Source organism: Octodon degus, unplaced genomic scaffold (genome assembly GCF_000260255.1).
Source record: "Octodon degus isolate 3935 unplaced genomic scaffold, OctDeg1.0 scaffold00075, whole genome shotgun sequence".
Lineage (NCBI taxonomy): Eukaryota > Metazoa > Chordata > Mammalia > Rodentia > Octodontidae > Octodon > Octodon degus.
Window position 1 is genome coordinate 7,670,137 of NW_004524651.1, and position 20,527 is coordinate 7,690,663.

General features: G+C 42.4%; 2 long non-coding RNA genes across 2 annotated transcripts in view; both read left to right on the forward strand.

Moving 5' to 3' along the window:
* LOC111817943 overlaps positions 1 to 2,883 on the forward strand; it is a 12,136-nt gene extending 9,253 nt beyond the window's left edge. The window contains exons 2-3 of the long non-coding RNA XR_002822034.1: positions 607 to 612; positions 2,872 to 2,883. This is a non-coding gene — a long non-coding RNA (uncharacterized LOC111817943). The remainder of the gene's footprint in view (positions 1 to 606; positions 613 to 2,871) is intronic.
* LOC111817944 overlaps positions 1 to 20,527 on the forward strand; it is a 185,530-nt gene that overhangs the window by 136,847 nt on the left and 28,156 nt on the right. The window lies entirely within an intron of this gene.

A 20,527-nucleotide genomic window follows, 5' to 3' on the forward strand; every position in this document is an offset into this window, starting at 1 on the left:
AATCTGTGAGTGTGCCCCATTTTTCAAAATGTTCTCTTAAACTATCATCGGTAGTTTCAAAACTCAGACCACCAATAAACAGCTTCCTCAATTGCTCTGGCTGCTTTGGATCATGGCCCTCCATTTTGAGACCGGACTCGCCTCTTCCAACTCGAGTTCAATATGGGACCGATCCAGTTCTTCCTTGAGCCTAAATAATACTCCCCTGCACACACACGCCACATGTTCTTTACCCGGCATCTGCAGATGGGCACCTATGCTGGCTGGCTGCTGTGAGTTGCACCACAATGTGGGTATGTGGATGTCCCTATGGGGAGATGATTTCAATTCCTTCAGGTGTAAGGCAGCCAGGAGCGGGCAGCCTGACTCAGGGTGGACAGTAAAGTCAGTACACTAAGACAGAAACACACCTGAGAGCAGTATGAAGCACTGCCAACTCTGCGGCACAGTAATAATTGCATCCTCCCGAGGGACCGTCAAAGGATGGAGTCTGGCCAGAAGTGTTGACAAAACAATGTCAGGATTCAGAAGCCAGAAAGGAAGTGTAAAGAAATTATTGAGCAAAACAGGGTTGGAAGGTAGAGGAGAGAGAGGGGCCTGGGGAAGCAGCAGGTAATGAAATCAGATGCAGGAGCAGGAAAGCCCAGGCTGTGTGACTGCAGGGGGAGCTCAGGAGCTGGGTCTCCATGGTGAATGCAAGGCAAGTAGGAGCAGCCTCCCATGCCAGGGACCCTCTGACACAGGACTCTCCAGGGTTCCAGGTGCAGAGAATGGCAGCCTTGCAGCACAGAACGAAAGATGCAGCCACACATCATGGGGATGAGGAGCCACAGAGACGGATGCGAGGTGGGCGACTGTCTGGGCCACTTGCCTCCTTGCTGGGACGCAGCACCCACATCTCAACTTCCAGGATGTGCGGTGAGGTTTGCTTTCCACTTTAGAAATTTCAGGCCTTGCCTGTCAGTGGCTACAGGCAGAGGTTGCATGGTGGAAGGCTCTGGTGTGGGACTGCTCGCCTCTAGGTATCTGGGAAGCAGGGCATAATGGGAGGAGCTGGGGAGGAGTGAAACCCTTCCAAGCCACTCCCCAAAGACCACCTCTGCTGGCCAGGCCCTGCTTCCCACCAGTACGTTTAGCTTTAAAACCACCAGTGGGCAGATCTACCCGTAAGCATAGCACCCCCACAATTACCTCTCAAAAGTCCTTCCTATGATCAAATGAGGGTTGAGGGGCATCAATTTATAGACATAAAAGTGAGTAAAATGACTTTACTACTAAGGAGGTTCTTAGAAAAAATAATAGAGAATTTGGGCTGAGGGCTTAGGAAAGAGGTGACTTTCTAATAAGTTCGGAAGCAAACCAGTCAGATGTTGGACAGGTGTTCCCTATGGGCTGCAGAGCAGTACAAACTCAAGGCCGTGAAGATCTGCCTGTTCAAAACCAGAAAGTCAACTGACCCAGCCAGCGGAGGCGTCGCTCAGGGATTTAGGCTTGAGGGACTGGCAGCAGAGCTAATATTGCATGGGCTTGAGCTAAACACTAAAGCGAAGAGGGAAGCCGAAGCAGGGAATGAAGGCTGCACCCAACATGTGCCGGACTGCAGGGAGACAAGGCAAGTGAGACGCAGCTTCGAGTCTGTAAGAACATGGCAGGAGGCGCTAGGGATGTTCTTGAAGGAGATGAGGGGAACTGTGTCACGGGTAACCTTGCAATAGGAAATTTTTCTGAAGGCGTTTCAGTGAGCAAATCAGACGAGAGGAACGTGGCAAGGACCGCGGAGCGCTCCCTACCAGCGCCGGGTCTCTGCACTGCTCCTTCACGGTTTCCGCTTGCTTCTGCCTCCGCATGAGCTAGATCTGTGTTCTGGGACTGACTGCCAAGGGACAGGTCCTCTCACTTCTGTGGATTAATTTGGTGTGCGTGGATTCCTCTGGGACAATGGCTCTAGGTCCTGCAGATTTGCTTGTGTTTTCTGAATTAGGCAGGAGTGCTGCTGTAACGCTTTCATGCACCACCTGGCTTCTGGGGGGAAAGGACACACATACAGCCATTTACATCTTTTTAATTAATTAATTAATTAATTAATTAATTTTTGTACAGGGGATTGAACTCAGGAACTTGTACTTGCCAGGCTGGCACTTATACCACTGAGCTGTCTCCCTAACCCCTCATTTAAATCTTAGAATTGAGCCATTTGCTTCTCAGTTCCTCATCTGCTTCAGACTGAGCAGAATAAAAAATGGGGAGGCTAGAGCCCTACCTCTGGTGAGAACTAGAATTAAAGGTTTTGTTGTAATGTACTTTTCTTTCATAGAGGGTGACTCACTGATGGGGGGCTGTCTTTTAATTTGGGGAGCATTATGTAGTGCTGGGCATTTGGGCCCCCGTTATTGCACCGGACTCTCATGGGAAAATTTCTGTCTTGTTCTGTAGCACCAGGCACCTCCTGTGGAGTGACGTGGAAGATGGAGTAACAGACGCATCTGCAGCCTAGGCCAGAGTGGTGGTCCCAGGTCATCGTGCCACAGTGGGCTGTTGCATCACCTGGGCTAGAGCATGAAATGCTCCTGGAGATGACCACAGTTTTGCTCTGCTCCGCCCCATCTTTGAGTCAGCTGCTGACTCTACAAGGAATCCTGCAGAACTGGCCAGTGGCCATGGGCCAGGGTTCTTCCCGTGGGATTGTTCTCTTTCTTGAACAGGAGTGGGAAGGTATTGTGACAACACCCTTCCGTGGGCAGATGGTCCTCTACCAGAAGTGCAGCAGTTTGGCAATGGCCAGTACCTTGAAAAGAAAAGTAGGTGACAAAGAAAAACAGTGTCTGTGGCCAGAGGTCACCAGAAAAAAATCACCTGTCTGGAATCTTCTAGTTTCTGAGGAATATCAAGAGTAGTTTGAAATCATGAAAATAAAATAAGATGAAAACGCTGCTGAAAATAGGGTCAAAAATCCTGCACTGTTTCATGAATTCTACAACTGTACAAATTTTGCCTAACATTCTACTGAAAATCCAGGAGTGAAATTTTGTTTCAGTTTTTAAGATGTTCTTTACAAGCATGGCGATTATTAGTGGAAATATGTGGGGGATAGGAGTGGAGATATTTTGCTTAATAGATTTTAAAGTGATGAAACTGACTTGGTATGTAGAAGTTCTGTTTAAATCCAGATAGAGAGATGAGTAAAACTAGTTTTAAAGTGCACGCAGGTGGCAACAGCATCCATCCTGGAATTACAGGTTCACAATGTCTTGTAGCTGCTCTGTGCTTATGAACAATTACACTTATTTTGCAACATAGCTTCTGCATAATTATAAGAGCTCTGTACACAAACTATTATAATTTTGAACCCAAACACAATATACATGCATTAAGAGAAATTTTCTGTTGCCTTTCCATTTTTATCTTTGAAATGCTTTAGCTTTTTGAAATACAGCCTATGCTCCTTAGGTTGTTCTTGTATAACATTCTATGCAAAAAGGGAATAGACTCTTAAGTTATTTTCTAACAAATGCTACTCTGCCTGGTAAAGTGTCTCACTTCATCCCCCCACAAAGCCAGGATTTTCAAATATAGAGGTTCAAATCTCCGTTAGGTACCTACTCTTTCTGTTCTCGATCCAGGACCAAAGAATAGTGAGGATTGCAAATGTTGTAGAAAAACAGTTTTCATCAGCTCATACTTGTATGTCAGGCATTGTGCACACACTTTGCAGAGTCAATGGAGAGAGAGCATGTTAGGAACAACACTTCGGTTATTAAAAACTACTCAAATGTGGTTCAGCTTCGAGAATATGGGCATGAAACCAAGCACTGACTGCAGTATAACGATTTGATTTTCTTTTAGCTGACATGGCAAATCTAAGCACCCACCCTTCTTGCTTGGGTAGCTAGAGCCTAGGGGTGAATCCAGCGTGGTGTGAAGGAAAGGCAGGCTGGCACCAGGCCTCGGGCAGGCACCACCCCTCGGGCTCCAGGCTCCCCTGGAGTGACATGCACTCAGTCCTGAGCCATCTCTTACAACTCACTAAAAACAGAGCCGAAATACTTTGAGATACCCAAGATGAGGATGTAAATTATGAATTAAAGTTAAACAGAAGAAAGACAAAGAGATGGCCATATACTTAAGCTATCAGTGAGTGGTCTCCTGAAATTTTAGGGTCACAGACAAAGGCACACGTGGCACCCTGGACTTGTGAGTCCTCTCTTCTTGGGTGCTCTCTTACGGTCGCCAGGACGTTCTGACCAGGCCTTTTCTTTCTGTTACTAAGAAGAAAATAAACTTGAGAATAGAAACTAATGTATGGTTGAATATTGTTCATATTTTTTAAAAATCAAAAGCATACTAAGAAGAGGAATAGGAAGACTCTAGGATCTAGGTTTCTTTTTAAATCAATATTTCCTGTGAACCCAGATGCTGGATGCCAAAACCTGAGGAATCTAGCGGGAGCAACGGCACTGGGCATGAGAGCACAGGAGGCGACCTCCGTGCTAACAGGCACAGTTCTGCCCAGCAGGTCAGACCGAGGAAGCTGACATTCAAACAGAGTGGAAGTCCGGGGACACCAGACAAGCAAGAGGGAGGGGAAGGACTTCCACAACCCAGGACAGAGGCACAGGCCTTCAGCTGGCTTCTTCTAGAGGACGGGCAACCCTGTGAGGCCCTCACTTCTCTTGTTTGGTGTTATGTGGAGAGTCATGTTTTCTTTTTAAATCAGAAGAGACTACTTAGTATTTGCTTGATGACATATTCACTTAAGCACACTATCTCTAGAAACTTCTACAACCAGCTGGCCCAGTGATCTATGGAAAATTAGCTTTCCAAATTCCACTTATTGAGTCTGAGATATATTGAAAAATTTGTGTAACTTCATACATACATACATACACACACACACACATACACACATACAATCATATTTAATACCACCGATAGCTCTCAGTTTTATTACAATAAAGCTGGGTTGTCATGAGAAATATGATGCTATCTAATACTACAGGTCTTATGCCTGGTTTATATTGGGTTTATTGTTACAACATCAGGTTAAGGAAGCCCATAATCTAGTATGGTGCCAATCCTATATTGACTCATCAATTCAATTACTATTGGTTCTTACACAGATGAGCCAAATTAAGAAGCACTTATCTTGAAGGATGAATAGAAAAGCACAAACGTTTAGATTAGGTAAAAATAAAATTAGTAGAAATGAAAAATACGCTGTTATAGCTTTGTTTAGAGTGGCAGCTCCCAAGCTTGGGCTAAATGTTGAAATGGTTGGGGGCCTTGTTTGAAATACATTTGTCAGAATCCTATATGCAAAATCTAATTTAATAGAGCTTGGTGATTATTTTAACCCAAATTCTGCTAGATAGCTTTTGTCAAAAACTACAGATAGATATTTTAATTTGCTTTCTGTCATTAATGCTCTCCATGTTCAAAGTAAAATAGCATAAATATTATAGAATTAACCTAATTACAGAGCATTAGTAATTATCAAAATGGTCCAGAATTCTTAGAAATTGAGACTGCTTGTGGAAAACATTCATCTTTGTGACTGTTCAATTATGTACATAAAATATGGTATTTCTGGAAAATAAAACAGCAAAGAACCAAGATAAAAAAATGTTCATCGTTGTCACTGCCACCGACATTTCCTTTTTGATATTGATGCAAACATATATCAGAACATGAAGCTATATCTTGGCATGGCTTTTAAGTGTAGCAATATCTCATGCATATTTTTTCTCTCATTAGATAGCCTGTTACAGCACTGTCCTGCATGATTTATCTTTGCCCATACTGTAATTCATTTTAAAAATTTATGTTTTATAAAGTAGAATAAAAGCATAAATAATGCTGTATGCTTATATCTTTAGGATACATTTTCCCCTGAATCTTTTAAATTACTATATTTTATTCCAAGTAAGAATTAGGCCAGGTAGAATTTCAAGGGCGATCTTTCCTCACCGCGGGGAAGCTGATCTCTGTCCCAGTCTTTCTGGGGAAGGTCAACAGCTTGAACAAGCACAGACCATTCACTTACATTTTCCTGCACAAAAGGAGCTTTGGAACCTGTGATTGTTTCTTGCCCTTTTATTCATTTTTGTGGTGTCAAGGATCAAACACAGGATGTGTACATGGGAACAAGCGCTGCACCACTGAGCCACAGCCCAGCCCACTCGCCCGGCTGAATAAAGCCGTGACTACACTACACAGTCTTCCAAAGCACAGAAGAAAAGGGGCATGTGATCCATGGCAGCTCAAGGTGCTGCTTAAGGACAAAGGGAATTATGCTTGTAAAGTCTGGAAGCAACCTGAGAAATGTCTGCATTCTCCGCATGCAGCAAGAGGTCAGGAACAGAGGCAGAGGTGGGATCTGCTTGCGCTGATGAAGAACGTGGCAATCTCACACATACCACTCTGCAATACAGGGAAATCTACCTGCTGCAACATCTCTGAAACTCGCCTGTGTCCCATGAAATCCACGGTCCGTCCAGGCTCCTTTATGATAACTTCGCTCATATCTCAGAGAAGGGACAAACAAAATCTCTCTGACGTGACAAAGGCAAAGATACTAACAGAGATGGGAGTTACAATGGTCAAAATAAGCATGCTGCCTTTTGCAAAATCAGATTAAGCTACATTCTCAAACAGTAACGAATCACTGATGAGGAGTGCATCATCCGAAGACTGCTCCTGCAGACAAAGCGATTAGATCACAGGTTCTCCAGACGATGTGTCACCATGCGGTCTCATCTTCATTCAGATGCAGACAGGACAACTTGGCGCATGGTGAAAAGGTTGTGTTCAGGTGGGCTTCCTCGAATATTGAGCCTGAGTCTTTGCAACAGAAAGATTCAGCTCAGGAGACTCACACCATGTAAGCCACTAAGGACCGCCGCGCGCAATGCGGCGGTGCAGCGGTTTTCTCCTCCACCTTTTCGTCCCCTACCCTTCTCTCCCCGCTCCCCGCCCAGTTCTCCTGCCCAGGGGAACTCGAGCTTTTAAGAACAACAAACATCATCTTAAAATGACATATTCCTGTTTCATTTTCTTAATTTAATCTGAGCGGAGGAGCCTTTCCCAAACTCTCAGCACAGCAGACTGAGGCTATGCCTTTATTACAGTGGCTGAGCTTCTGAAAGGAACCATCCACCTTCAAGGGCAGATCACCACACAGGTTCATCAAGAAGTGGAACTTGGAGGTCCCGGGGAGATGGCTCAGTAGAATAAGTGCTTGCCTGGCAAGCGCAAGGGCCTGAGCTCAATCACTGGTTCTTAAAAAAAAAAAAGGTGTAACTTGGTGCTCTAAGGATTCTTTGTCCCCACTGTATTTTCTTCCACCTCAAATTATAGTCAAGTAGCATGTTACTAGAGTTTCTAGGGAGCAGGAAGTGAGGTGTCTTGTATTTATTCTTTCCTTTCGTTATCTACTTGTAAGTGAAGAATCCACTTTGTCCTGACATTCAAAGCCTTATATCAGTTAATTCTAAATAGCTTTTGCCCCCTCTCTTTTTCCTCATTCATCTGAAAACATACATTTTCCCCCCTAGTCAAGCCAAGGAGTACACTGCTCCCAGAAATGATCAATATTCCATCAGTACTCCCATTTAAAATGTGGCCCCTGAGTTTAGCACCTCTGCTTATGATACAGCCTCCCCAGGCCCTCAGGATCTGAGTTCGAGTCGCAGTCCTCTGTTAGCACACGGAGCTCCAGGTTGGGATGTGTGCCATCCAGCAGCTCAAGGCTTAGACTATTGATTCAGTTACACTTTCTGCCCCCGTGCTTCCAAAGGAATCCACGCTTGCCTGCGGTCCAGCCCTCCGTGGGCTCCTCTGTGGCTCCCGGCAGATGCACGGTGTTTTCGTGCTGGACCTTTAGATGGGTTGTACTACACATTTCTTGAGTTGCTTTAGGTCTTTTTTCCAGGGCAGGGCCCACCCATTACTGCCCCAGAAGGTGATGCTAATGATTTGGCAGAGATTAAAAAAATGATTATGGAGATAATGATGAGTGGAATAAGCCGTGTACTAACAGAGGACTGATTTTTTCTAGCATCTTGCAGGGCCGGGGACAGAATAACTAGACGAACAAATTTAAAAGTGACCTATAATCCTAAATAGGCAAGTCCTACTCTTGCTAGCTATACAGCCTCAGCCAAATTACATACACCTCGAGCTTCCAATTATCCATAAAGTGAGCATAAAGGTAATACCTCACTCTTAGCACCAAATGCAAAATAAAAGGCAACTGAAGTGCTTTGCAGAACACACAAAAATGTATATGCAATAAAGTTAGCTATAATCTTATAGTTTTCTGAGAGGCCATTTGCTGTGGTTGTTAGTAAAAGTTTGTATTAATGGTATATAAAGATATGAAAGCTTAATGAATCAATAGTCAATATTTATTGAGTTGGTCACCCGCCTTCATTGTATTACAGAATTTTAATGATGAGGAAAGAATTAAAGGGCTATACCAAGCTCAATGATAATAAGGAAGAAGAGTAAAAACTGGTTCTCACTGTACAATGTGGGTCTTGCAAACACACAACACTCAGGCCACCATGCACGCCGGCAGCAGTACACGATGACCTGACTCCCGGGTCTTGACCTTGTTAGACTTTGTCACATGCTACCTTCCTCTGCTCCCCAAGTGGCTGTACATCCATAAGGTGGGCCTTCAGGGCGCTCACTTCCGGATGCTGGTGCACGCACCTGACCTACTCACACACACAGGTGACAGCTGACTCATCCACAGTAACTAAAAGGAAGGGTAGACTTAGAAACATCTCAGTAGTAAGCAGACAAGCGAGCCACACAAATGGACCCACGCTTGCAGCCTCTGAAGAACAGTATAATTTGCTCACTTGCTGAGAAATATATTTTGGTGAGTTCATCTTCCTTCAAGCTTGAATCATCTTATTGCTGAATTCCAGTATCCTTCTGTCTTCAGTTCGGAAGCTAAAGCCGCTTTCAGCATTGCTGCCTCTATTAATAGCTCTGCGATGTCTACATTCTGTTGGCTGGAACAGTCTGTGTTCCATTGTAATCCCTTGAATCTAGATGTTGACAACTTTAGCATCACTAGAATAAGTGAGCGCTTGGAGTCAAGTTCCTGCGCCACGCACTCACCCCCAAAGCTGGATGTTCCCACCTTCTCCATCACCTGTGAGCTCAGTGGCAGACTGGGTGGACCTGACCATGCAGCTTCCCTGTGCGTGGCGCAGTAGCCACTTTTTTGCACAGACCTTCGACACATTGAAACTTCCGGCACTTTTACCACCAAGAGCACTTCCATGGTGGCGCATCAGCTGGTGGAGTCTTTCCGTAATGGCACGATCTGGGATGAACAGCTAGGTGACCCACCCAAGCCGGATGTGGAATAGGCCTAAAGTGTTTGTCTGAAGGCAACAGAGCACTCCACCTGTCCCTGTCCTCTATCTGATACTCCGTCTAATTGCACTCTCTGAATACCTGTTACACAACAGGCACTGCACACAGCATAGCACGAATCTCAGGTTTACTCCTTCTTTCTCCCCCCGGTGTTCTGACCTGCAGAAAGGGCATCAACGTCCACTGAAGCCTGAAACACTCCCTACCTTGGGCAAGAAATTGTGGAAGCACAATTTATACACGGGACAACTCACAAAACTACACGAATGATACACTTACTTAGAAATTTTACATTGATGGCATTTTAACATATCTGCTCTACCCATCATTGGGAATTGATTGTCCCCAGTTACTCTCATGTTTGTGTGTCGCTCTGAGCCTTCTGAGAGAAGGGGACACACAGATATTGCCACAGCAGGCTCAGCAGTTACAGACAAGGTCTCCTTGAAGGAAAGCACAGGAGAGATTCGGAGGCCAAGTGGTTTCCTGGACCAACAGCCTCAGCTCCACCTGGGAACTCATTACAGAAGCAAATTCTTGGACCCTAGCCCAGATCCATTGAGTCCAAAACTCTGCCGGGCTCAGCAATTTATGCTTTATAAGCTACTCAATGAATTCTCCTGTGCAGTGAAATTATGTGTAACTGGAGTATACTTTGTTCCTGTATTTCTAGTAATATAGTTCTCCAGGACAGTGTGCTGACATAAATTCACTTTGAAAGAATACACAACAGTTCTATCTCTAAAATATTTTGGTCCTCTTGAAAAAAATCAACTTCTATATATTTGAGCTTTCTATGATAAAATCTGCCAACGTAGTACAAAAACCCAGCGTTCAGGATAATGTTGTAGTGAAACTCAAAGGTTTCCTCAGTTCCACCACATACTGTGTTACTTAGTTGAGTCAAAAATACTAATCTGTATTTAGCATCTAGGAAATAAAAGCTTCCTGTGTCACACTGTCACTATGCAGAAAGATGCCTCACTTTGAAAAACATAATTATCCACATATTAAAATTGTGCGTAATCATCATACATAAGAATGAAAACCACAAGCACGTCTGCTCTGTATTCTTCCCTGAAAGATTTTGAAAAAAAAAAAAAAAAAGCCACCTTAGGACAACATCAGGTATACGTTCTTTAGCTATGATGTATTTCTAAAGCTAACACTTACTTCACCAACCCATTTTCTGCTATATCATGTATTACAGTTTATATTTTATTTAGTTTTGCAAAAAAGACCTACGCAGTGTTGTAAAAATTAGGATAAATTTAACTAGAAATCATAAAACTAGTAAGAAATCAATACATATATAATTTCAAATAATCAATAGCTTCCCTACATACTAGTAAAATCTATTTAGAACATTCAAGGGAGAAAGACACTCATTTGTAATAGCATATTTTGGTTTTCATTTCTGCGAGAAAGTTTTGTCCATATCTTATTTGCTAATAGTCTTCCTGCCTGATCATTTTATACAAAAGGCTATAAATACCATTTTTTGTTCTTTCTGAGAAGGCTTGTCTTTTTATAGAGGGTTTTAATGTACAAAAATAACAATATTTGATGTTATACTTTTATTCTATCAAATGCTTTTGTTGCTTATTCTTTTATTTTTAGCATTCATGCCTTTTTACTAAAGTGATATACCATTTAAAAATTTCTCAGCCACTTATAAATTATGCATACCAATTATATTCCATTATGAATTCTCTATACACTTAAAAATATTTGAATCTCTAGCATTATATGCAATAAAAGGCATCAAGCAAGCATTTCCTTTCTACTTTTCACCCACACCTACTCTGACCCCACCTCCAGACATACTGACACCCGCACCAAACCCAACAAATACAAATACCCTATATCCCTTTGTCCCTTCTGATGTTACAAATTTTAATCTTCATTTGCTTTGCTAAAATCATTTTTCATCTTTGTATGAAACTTTACAACCACATTAGGGACAATAACACAATTGGACGTGATTCTGAGTCCTAATGGGGAACCACTCTTTCTGATCTTAAACTGTCCTGCCCTTTCTGAGTATGTTCAGGGGTAGATCTGGGAACGTGCTTTTCATGGCGCCCTGTGCAGATGTTACACTAAATCCTCATGTGTGCAAACGTGCTTCCCTTGGCCATTTCTCTGTGCGCTACATCTATCTTGGTGTAAAGGCTGGTACGTATTCTTGCACATCCAAATTTTGTCCTATTCTCTCCTGCCCGCAGTTGGGTACCTTCTGTCCTTCATCCAGATCAAAGTGACTTCCTTTGTTAAGAAGCCAACCCAAAGATTCTCACTTGACTCTTGATCACTTCATCCTCTTTCCCATTTAAAAAATTATTTGTTTACTTATATTGGAAACTCACAAAAATATAATAATATAGACTCATGGGATACATTAAGATTTCTGAATATAACCTGCAATAATTAAGTAAGGCTAATTAATATAACTATCATGTTAAATCTTATCTCTTGTGAGGATAACATCTGACACTACTCGTAGCAGTTCAGAAATGTAGAATTCCTTGTCATGGACTCTTTCCACCATGCTGTGCAACATACCCGCTACAAAGGAAATTCCTGCAGTGTAACTGAAGCTTCTCGCCATGGTTTGAAAGTAATCCGTTCACTCTTGGTCTTGAGAGCCGCTGGACACTACATTCAAGGTCCCCCAGAAAAGTGACTGGGACAGACTGACCTTACAGCACCTGGCTCACTTCACTTGGCATAATCTTCTCTAATTCTACCCATGTTGTTGCAGGTGACAAAATTCCATTTTTCAAGTCTGAAACGTACCCCTTCTTCATGCTAAACACTCACTCAGTCGTCACCTGACTGACGTGCTGACTGCACAAGTTGGCTGCGGTGAACATGCAAGCAAGCGCACAGCGATGCATGTGTGTTTCCAACTCTTAAGTCAGTTCCCTTGGTGAGGTACCCAGCACTGGCTTTGCTACACCATGCAGTGATTCCACTTTGGTTCTTCAAGAATCAATCCTTCACACTCCTCCATAATGGATATCGCAATTTGCATTTTGACAGAGTGTGCAAGGCTCCTTCTTCTCAAATCTCCTCTGTCATTCTAAAAAGAGCCATTGGAACAGGTCTGAGATGCTACTGTGACTTCCGCTTGTATTTCCCAGCAACTGGTGGAGGTGAGCACTTCACTTCTCATGTGCGTTTTTGAGAGTTCTTTCTCCCAGACCTTTGTCTACTTTTTAATTCGGTTGTTTTCTTGCTACTGATGGGCTTGATATTTTTATTTAGCAAACCTTAATTATATATTTCATTTGCATATATTTTGTCTTTCAATGTGTAGGTCCTTTATTCACTCTGGTATCTGTTTTATGGCTGTGTCGAAGTGGTTTAGTCTGATGCAAACCCACTTGTTTACTGGTTTTTATTTTGATCTTGCACTTCTGGGGAGCACAAACCAAAAGCCTGGAGATTTTTATTCTGTTTTTTCTTCTAGCAGTTTTTCAGTTTCAAGTTGTACCTTTAAGTCTTTAATCCATTTTGAGTTAACTTTCATATGGCCATCAATTGGTCCATTTTAATTCCTCTACATGTAGACATCCAGCTTTCCCTCTGCCATTTATTGAAATAACTCCTTTTCCTGTTATGCATCCTTGACACTTTGTTGAAAATTAACTGACTAAATTCATACAGCTTCCCTTCCGAGTGCGCTCTCTGTTCCATCAGTTGATGTGTCTGTTTTTATGTGTGCACTCTCCTCTTCAATTGGTTTAAAACTCAGGTTGGTGATGGTCATGTGACTGGGGTCAGGGTGGGGACAGCCTCCGATTCTGTTCCCTTGTTCATGACTGCATTAGATACGTGGCTACATTTTTTGTGGTTTCATGTGAGTTTTAGGTTTTGTTTGCATGTCGATGAAAAATTAGATAGGGAGTTTTGTAAAGATTGCACGTAATCTGCAGATTGCTTTGGGCAATCAATTATTGGATATTGTAATAGAATTAGTAGAGTAATATTAGATATTGTAATAGCATGCCTATTATAATAGCATCAGTTCTTCCAATCTATAAATGTACACTTATTTTTCATTGGTTATTATTATTATTATTATTATTATTATTATTATTTCTTTTGTATTTTAGGGAAGGGTCTACAGGGTGTTCTCTCACTACTAGATTGGACTCATAGTGATCTGCCTGTTTACAGCCTCCCAAGAGCTGGCATTACAGGCATGCACCATCATGCCCAGTCTCAACTGCCATCTCAGCATGCCCCAGGGGGCAGGGCCAGCATGGTAGGCCCAGGGATGAGACCCCAGTCCCTGCACTAGCTTGCAAGGGCTTTAATCAACTGAGCTGTTTGGTCGGCCCTCCATTGGTTATTTTATTGCTTTCTTCCTTTATTTCTTTCATAAACACACAATAGCTTCCAGTATACAGTTGTTACCTCATTGTTTAAACTTAGTCCTAAGGTATGTTTGGAGTGCTGTTTTCGGTAGTATGGTAAGTTTCCTTCATGGCACTTAGCACTAAGTAAAATGAAGTCATTTATGTATTTATTGATGGTTTTTGCTTTCTCACTGACATTTAAGGGCAGAAAGTTCTGCTTCCACACTGCACGGTTCCTCACTCCCAAAGTATCTTCTTGTTATACACAAGCTACTGGGACAATTACTGAGTAAATAGATATATGTGAATTGAAGAGTGAACAAATGAGTGAGTTAGAGAAATGTGAAGTCAGTAGTGTATTGGCAGCTCAGGCGAGTGTGGAAAAGTGTGTGTGTCTTCCATTCATTTCTTTCTGTCTGTGAGGAGTAGCACAGTTCTTATTTTCATTAGCAACTTAGAAAGCCAGTGCTAGTGGGGGAGAGGAAGCTAAGAGCAGACAGACAGGTCCAGCTATCAGCAAGAAATTCCTTTCCCCTGGGCAGCCAATCCTTCTGCACATTGTAGTAGCTGTGGCTCACAGTGCCACCTGGCAGGAGGCTGTACCCCAAAACCTGCTTCTCACATTGGAGTCATCTTTCTCGGAGCAGGTTGGCTCCCCACGGGCAGCAGTGTCAGAGAGAATGGAGGATGCCATGAGGTTCTGAGGTGCACTAGAGACTCCCGCTTCCTCACCAGGCTGGTCAGAGGCCACCGAGGAGCTGCCCCTAATGTATCTATCTGGTAGGCTGCACTTGCTCACTTCCACACGGACAGGAACCGGGGATTGAACTCAGACCCTTGCGCTTGCCAGGGAAGCGCTTATTTCACTGAGCCATCTCCCCGGCCCCAATTGAGCCATCTCCCCGGCCCCAATTATAGTCATTTTTTTTTTCTGGTTCCATTTCTGGTAGAGGAATATTCCATCTTATTTTAGTTAAGTTTATACTGAAATATATTTGCAGAGGGAGAAATTCAAGTGGGCTTAGCATGTCATATTAGTCCTGAAAATCCTAGTTTATTTTTAATTTCACTCTTGGCAGATTGCTAACAGTTGGTTTTGAAAAGTGTTTAAGAGAAGATGACTTAGGACAATATCAAGAAGAAAGAAAAGTGCAAGGCTTTTTTGGCAGCAAAATTAAAAGTATTTTAACCAGCTCCAATTGAGAATGCAAATTTCCCTCGCTGAGATATTTTTGTGGGAAGCTACTGCGGTGGGTTATTGTGGAAGACAGTTAATATTTACATTTTTTAAGTGTGAATTTAAAAATAACGGTACAAGACTGGGAAGTTGGCCCTGAGAGTACCTTGAGAAGCTAGATTGGTGTGCCCGTACTGTCAGTTGGAGAAGACAGAGAAAGCTCTGGAGATGGGTGGTGGCAGTCTCTGGAGAGCAGAGAGAACGTGCCTAGTGCCCAGAATGGCCCACTGATAAATGCATGAAATGGTAAGTGCTGTGTTCTTCATGTTTTACTACAACAAGTGAAATGCAAAGCGCAGGGCTCTATCCTTGGGGGCTCACAGTAATCATAGCTTAGATAACTTTTTAGACATGTAGAAATGCTTCTTCATACTTTTTTTCAGAACTGTTTGGATCTTGCAAATAATACCATCTCATTGAATTGCCAGCTGATTCTAGGAATCTTTTTTCAAATTTGTTCAGCTACTAACTTTTTTGTTATAGATTATATAAAACACTAATACTGCTGATGATTCTTTAAGAAAATATAATCTAAAGTTATTAGTCATTTTGTTTATTTGTTTGAGACAGGGTCTCACTATGTAGTTCAGGGTGGCCTTGAACTCACTATGATCCTCCTGCCTCAGCCTCCTGAGTGATGGGATTGCAGGTATGCACCACCCTCCTGGCTTATTTTAGGAACTTTCAAATCCTTCTAACTAATGTGTGCTCATTCTTAACCATGCTAACATAATTCATTCAAAATGCTTCCTGATATTTCTATTCCTTTCCTCACCCACTCCTTCTATTCTTGACATTGTTAAGTAAGTGAATTAATTTAATGAATACTTCTGTTTCTAGCCTGTGCTGATCTCTAGGGTGGTGGTACAAGCAGGTGTTGAATTCCAAAAGCTCCTGATGTAGTTGCTCAGCAATGCTTATAGATTAGGCCTAGAAAGGGAGAGACAAGTGAAGGATAACAAGAATTGAAAGGGGCAGCTAATGCTTAAAATATTTTTATTCTTGTTTTTTGTTTCTAATTTCTTATAACCTTTTTGTTGTTGTTGTTTTCTTCTGTTTTTAACCAGTTTTGCAGGTTAAATATCTGGAAACTTAAACAACTGATTAGAAGATAATATCATCCAATACAGCAACAATTGTTATATTCTATTACTCTGTTAAGCGCAATTTTGTAACATTTCTAATGATTTTTTTTCTGTATTTAGGACAGGGTCTACAGGGTCTCAATACGTGGACCAGACTTGTAGTGATCCTCCTGTTTTCAGCCTCCCAAGCTCTGGGATTACAGGCGGGCACCACCTTGTCCAGTCTCAATTGCTGTTTCAGCACGCCCTGTGGGCAGGGCCGGCACGGCACACTGGGATTGAACCCTGGCCGTTGTACTCTGCCTAAGCAGGTGCTTTAGTCCGCTGAGCTATCAGGCTGGCCCCTCTAATGCTTTTTAAAAAACTCTTTTATATTCTTTAAAAAATAAAAAATCAAAAAGAGAATTAGTAACAACAACAAAAAAATGAGGGGTCACTCTGAGCCCATAAGATACAAGCTTTAGTCACACAGGGTCCTGATGATCCTCTTAACAACCTTCCGAGGGAAGGTTCTGCCCTTCCCACGATGTAATGATGCTCAGAGGGTTTTGGAAACCTTCCCAACACCAGAGAATTACTCATCTGAAGCAAGGCCCCTATCTCCACTCTCTGACTCCAAAGTCCATATTTTCAGTCATTTTATAATGTCACCTATCACTAGCAAGGTTAAAGAGAAACAAAAGAAAACTAAAACTACAGTAAAGGAAAGATGGAAGGGCGTGTTACAGCGGGATGGGTCTGGGTGAAATCCAGGAGGTAAAGCCCAAGTTTTAGGAAATTAAAATGCGAACATAAGGAAATAAGATGGCAGTGTATGATAACTGGGAGAGGAGTGGGGGAAACTGGCATGATCAGCACTGTTTGTTAAGAGGAACTGCAGGTTTTGCTTCTGGAGAAAATAATTGAGTACAATGTTGTCAACTGCATTAATGAAGCCATTCCTGAAATGCTCTCTGACCATACACACACACACGAGTGAAAAACTATGAAAAAGCCAACAGGCTGGTAGTGATGTAATGCTGAATCTGGGAACCTGATGGATAATGGGTAACTAAGCCAACTGCAAAGGCACCTGCACTTGGGGTGGAGACCTCTCGATGGCCAAGGCATCCCCGAGTCAGATCTGCCAGCCTCCTGGAACAGGTGTCTGAAGAGAAGGTGTAAGTAGGCTGGCTGACAGGTAGTGTAGCCTAAGAAGCAGGAGGATCCATGGTTTCCTTCATCTTGGCAAATCATCAGGCTGTCCCTCCAAACATTTAGTGTGGTTCCCTTAGAAAAACAGAAGATTGAGAAGACAGGTAGGTGTCCTGTGTTCACGGAATGCATAGAAAAGGAGGGCAGGGAAACGGAAAAGAGAGAATCCGAAGACTTGTGAAGTTATTTGGCTTTAGCTCTTACTCTGGATAGCTTAGAAAAAATTAAGATTTAATTTTAAAAGTATTATAACATATCATTATATTTTTGCCTGGAATTTCCCAAATGATAAGGAGAGCTAGGAAATTTAGCTTAATGTACTTTTGGGGATTTACTTAACTGACATTCCCTCTAAAGCTTCTTAGGGGGATTTAGTATGCTTGTTTCTAATTATATGTAACCCTATAGGCTGGGGTATGAGTTACCTACTCAAAGGCAATTTGATTAATTTTCATGAGAATGTGTGAAGTCTGTTAACTTTGTTTATCCTGGACAGGCACACTGCAGTTCTTTAGAGGATCAATGGCTTTCTTTTCCTCCATCTGTCAATAACATGCTAATTTTAACTTTAAAAGTCCTTTAATACAATTTCATAGTCAGGTCACGAGAAATGCTCACACAGAGCCATCAAGAGTTTAGGGCTTCAGGCTTTCACAGAGAGCACATTGGCCAAGCATTGGCCATGACTCATCCACATGGCTGACACTGACAAAGGTTCTATAATCTGAGGTACAGGATCTCAGGATAAATCCTGAGGGCATTTCACTGACCTTGTCAGACCAAAAAGCTACAACTCTTGTTGCACAGGTCCTGCTTTACCTTGGTCTTAACCATCTAGTAGAAAAGTATGAAGATGAAATATAGGAAGTAAAGCCATGTTGTTATGTTGAGCTGTGGGGGACTCAGGTCAATAATTTCTGACATTGCCAGTTAAACAGAAGACCCAATGCTGTTATGGGCTACTGGACTCTTTTAGAATATTTTGCTGAGTTTACACACCTATAATATTCAACAATGGAACTTAAAAAAAAATTGGGGTATAACTATGAATGTCCATTTTGTATCTGTGTATTCAAAGTGGTCGGGATAGATATATACTTGCATTCTCTTAATGAATGGAATGATTTTTTCTAATGGTGTTTGTAAGTAGGATCACAAGTCTGCATCTTGTACAGCAATTAACCACTAAGAAGAATATATGCACTGTATTATTTGTTGAAACTGTACTTTCGATTTGATTTGAAACTGTCTCATTGCTATATGTTTATCAATAAAACTTTGAAAAGAAAAAAAAAAGAGTTTAGGGCTAATGAATGAAACCACTCAAATTCATACCTTGGAAATTTTTGGGGTTTCCTTAAGCCTTTCATTAAGCACTGGCATCCTTTCAGCCTGTGTGACATGGCAGAGGACAGACACACCGTGTGCAGCCCAGTGGTCCTAGAAAGAATTTACCCCTGGAGACAAATTGAGCCCAATAGACTAATAAGAGTACAGAAATAAAAAGATGCATGAGTTTAAGAGATTCATAAGCTTCTCTTCTTTTCCCCTCAGCCTGGAAACCCACTGACAGGTGGCAAATTCATAATCCTCCTTCACAGGCTTCCACCAAAGGCTTCCGATTCTAAAAAAAAGTCTCTCAAAAGCCACCTCTGACTTCCGCTTTAAAGAGGCTTCGCTTCATTCATTTGCTGAACACTTCCTCACTGACACACTCGCCGACTCGCCATTTTTACGTCTCGCTAAATGCCACAAGGCACTGTAGAGGCAGTGTCCCCTTTATGCATGAGTCCTCCAGAGTGACACTGTCTCCTCTAACAGATGAGCAGCCGAAGGCCGAGGCACACGGACGCCCAAGGAGAGGAGCAGAAGTGGGCACAGCCAGGCTGCAGGTGCACACCTGTGCTCCGCCCTGCTGCGCCGACCTCACCGGTGGACAACTTGGGGGGTTACGCTATACTGCTCCCCCAGGACTCATCTCACCTCTGCAGATACATCTGCAGCTTCCAACAAATCCCCTCGCAAGGCGCTGCTCTTGTTCATGCCCACGCAGGGAACAGGTGCGGAGATAGCAACAAACTTCAAAAAACTGCAAGCCTGACGATACATGGTCACGTGGCCACGGGGCCCAGGATGCTTCTGCCACAGAGCCTGAGTGGCTCCCCAGCCACGGTGCTGCTTTTGCTCCGCATTTAAGTCCTCTGGATAACGGAGCGCTTGCAGCCACATGGATCTGCTGTGTGACTGTGCCACACCGATTTCTAAGTACTCAGTAAATATAATTTCACTTGCAGCTACAAAAGGCAGCTAATAAATATGACAGAAATAGGAAACACTGATCAAAGCTATACCTTCTGCTCTTTAAATTAATTCGTATACCGTAACTGATAGTGCCAATTCCAATTTTAAGGAAGATAAATTGCACTGGAAAATGCAAGTACTCATAAATTATCTATTTTCTGCCCTACTTATAACTTTAAACATGCAATTTTATTAGGGTATGGAGAACCCATAAAACCTCTTCACCACATTGACAATAAAAATTTAAAGTCTAACCTTGATTTTCCCTAACAGTGAATCGCGAAGATCAGGCGGTGTGCACAAATTAAAAGGTTTAAATTTGTACAAATAGCAGTAGCTCCATGCTGGTGCCTCAACTAGAAATGAAAACCAGGAGAAAAACAGTAAGACACCACGGCCATTTCTCTGTGAAGATCTGGCAGCATCCTAATTACTGAAACACAAAGCCTTGGGTGAAGGAACTGCCATCAGACTTGGTGCCAAAGAAAATGAACTTCACCCTTTAAAGGCTCCAACAAAGCTAAAATAAGTTATTAAAGAGTAAGATGTGTGAAGTCCAAGTCTTCCAGTGATTCAGAGGCCAGAAGATGGGTGTAATTGGTTCATTCATTAACAACTGAATGGGAAACTGAACACTTCCTGGTCATTAACACAACTAAGTCAGGTAGCCACATTTGATGCGTTAGGAAATAAAACAATATACTTGTAAAATATCGCATATGCTATAGACCTGTACAGCTATCTCATAAAGGTGTAGACAGCCAAAATATGACAAAGCTTACAGTTTTATTTTCTATTCAGAACCTAGTTTTTAAAAATTTTATTTATTTATTTATTTATGGGTGTGTGTGTGGTGTGTGTGTGTGTGTGTGTGTGTGGCCAGCTCAGCCCACCAGGGGGCGGGCTGGCTGGCATGTGGTGCTGGGGGATTGAACCGTGGTCCCTGTGCTTTG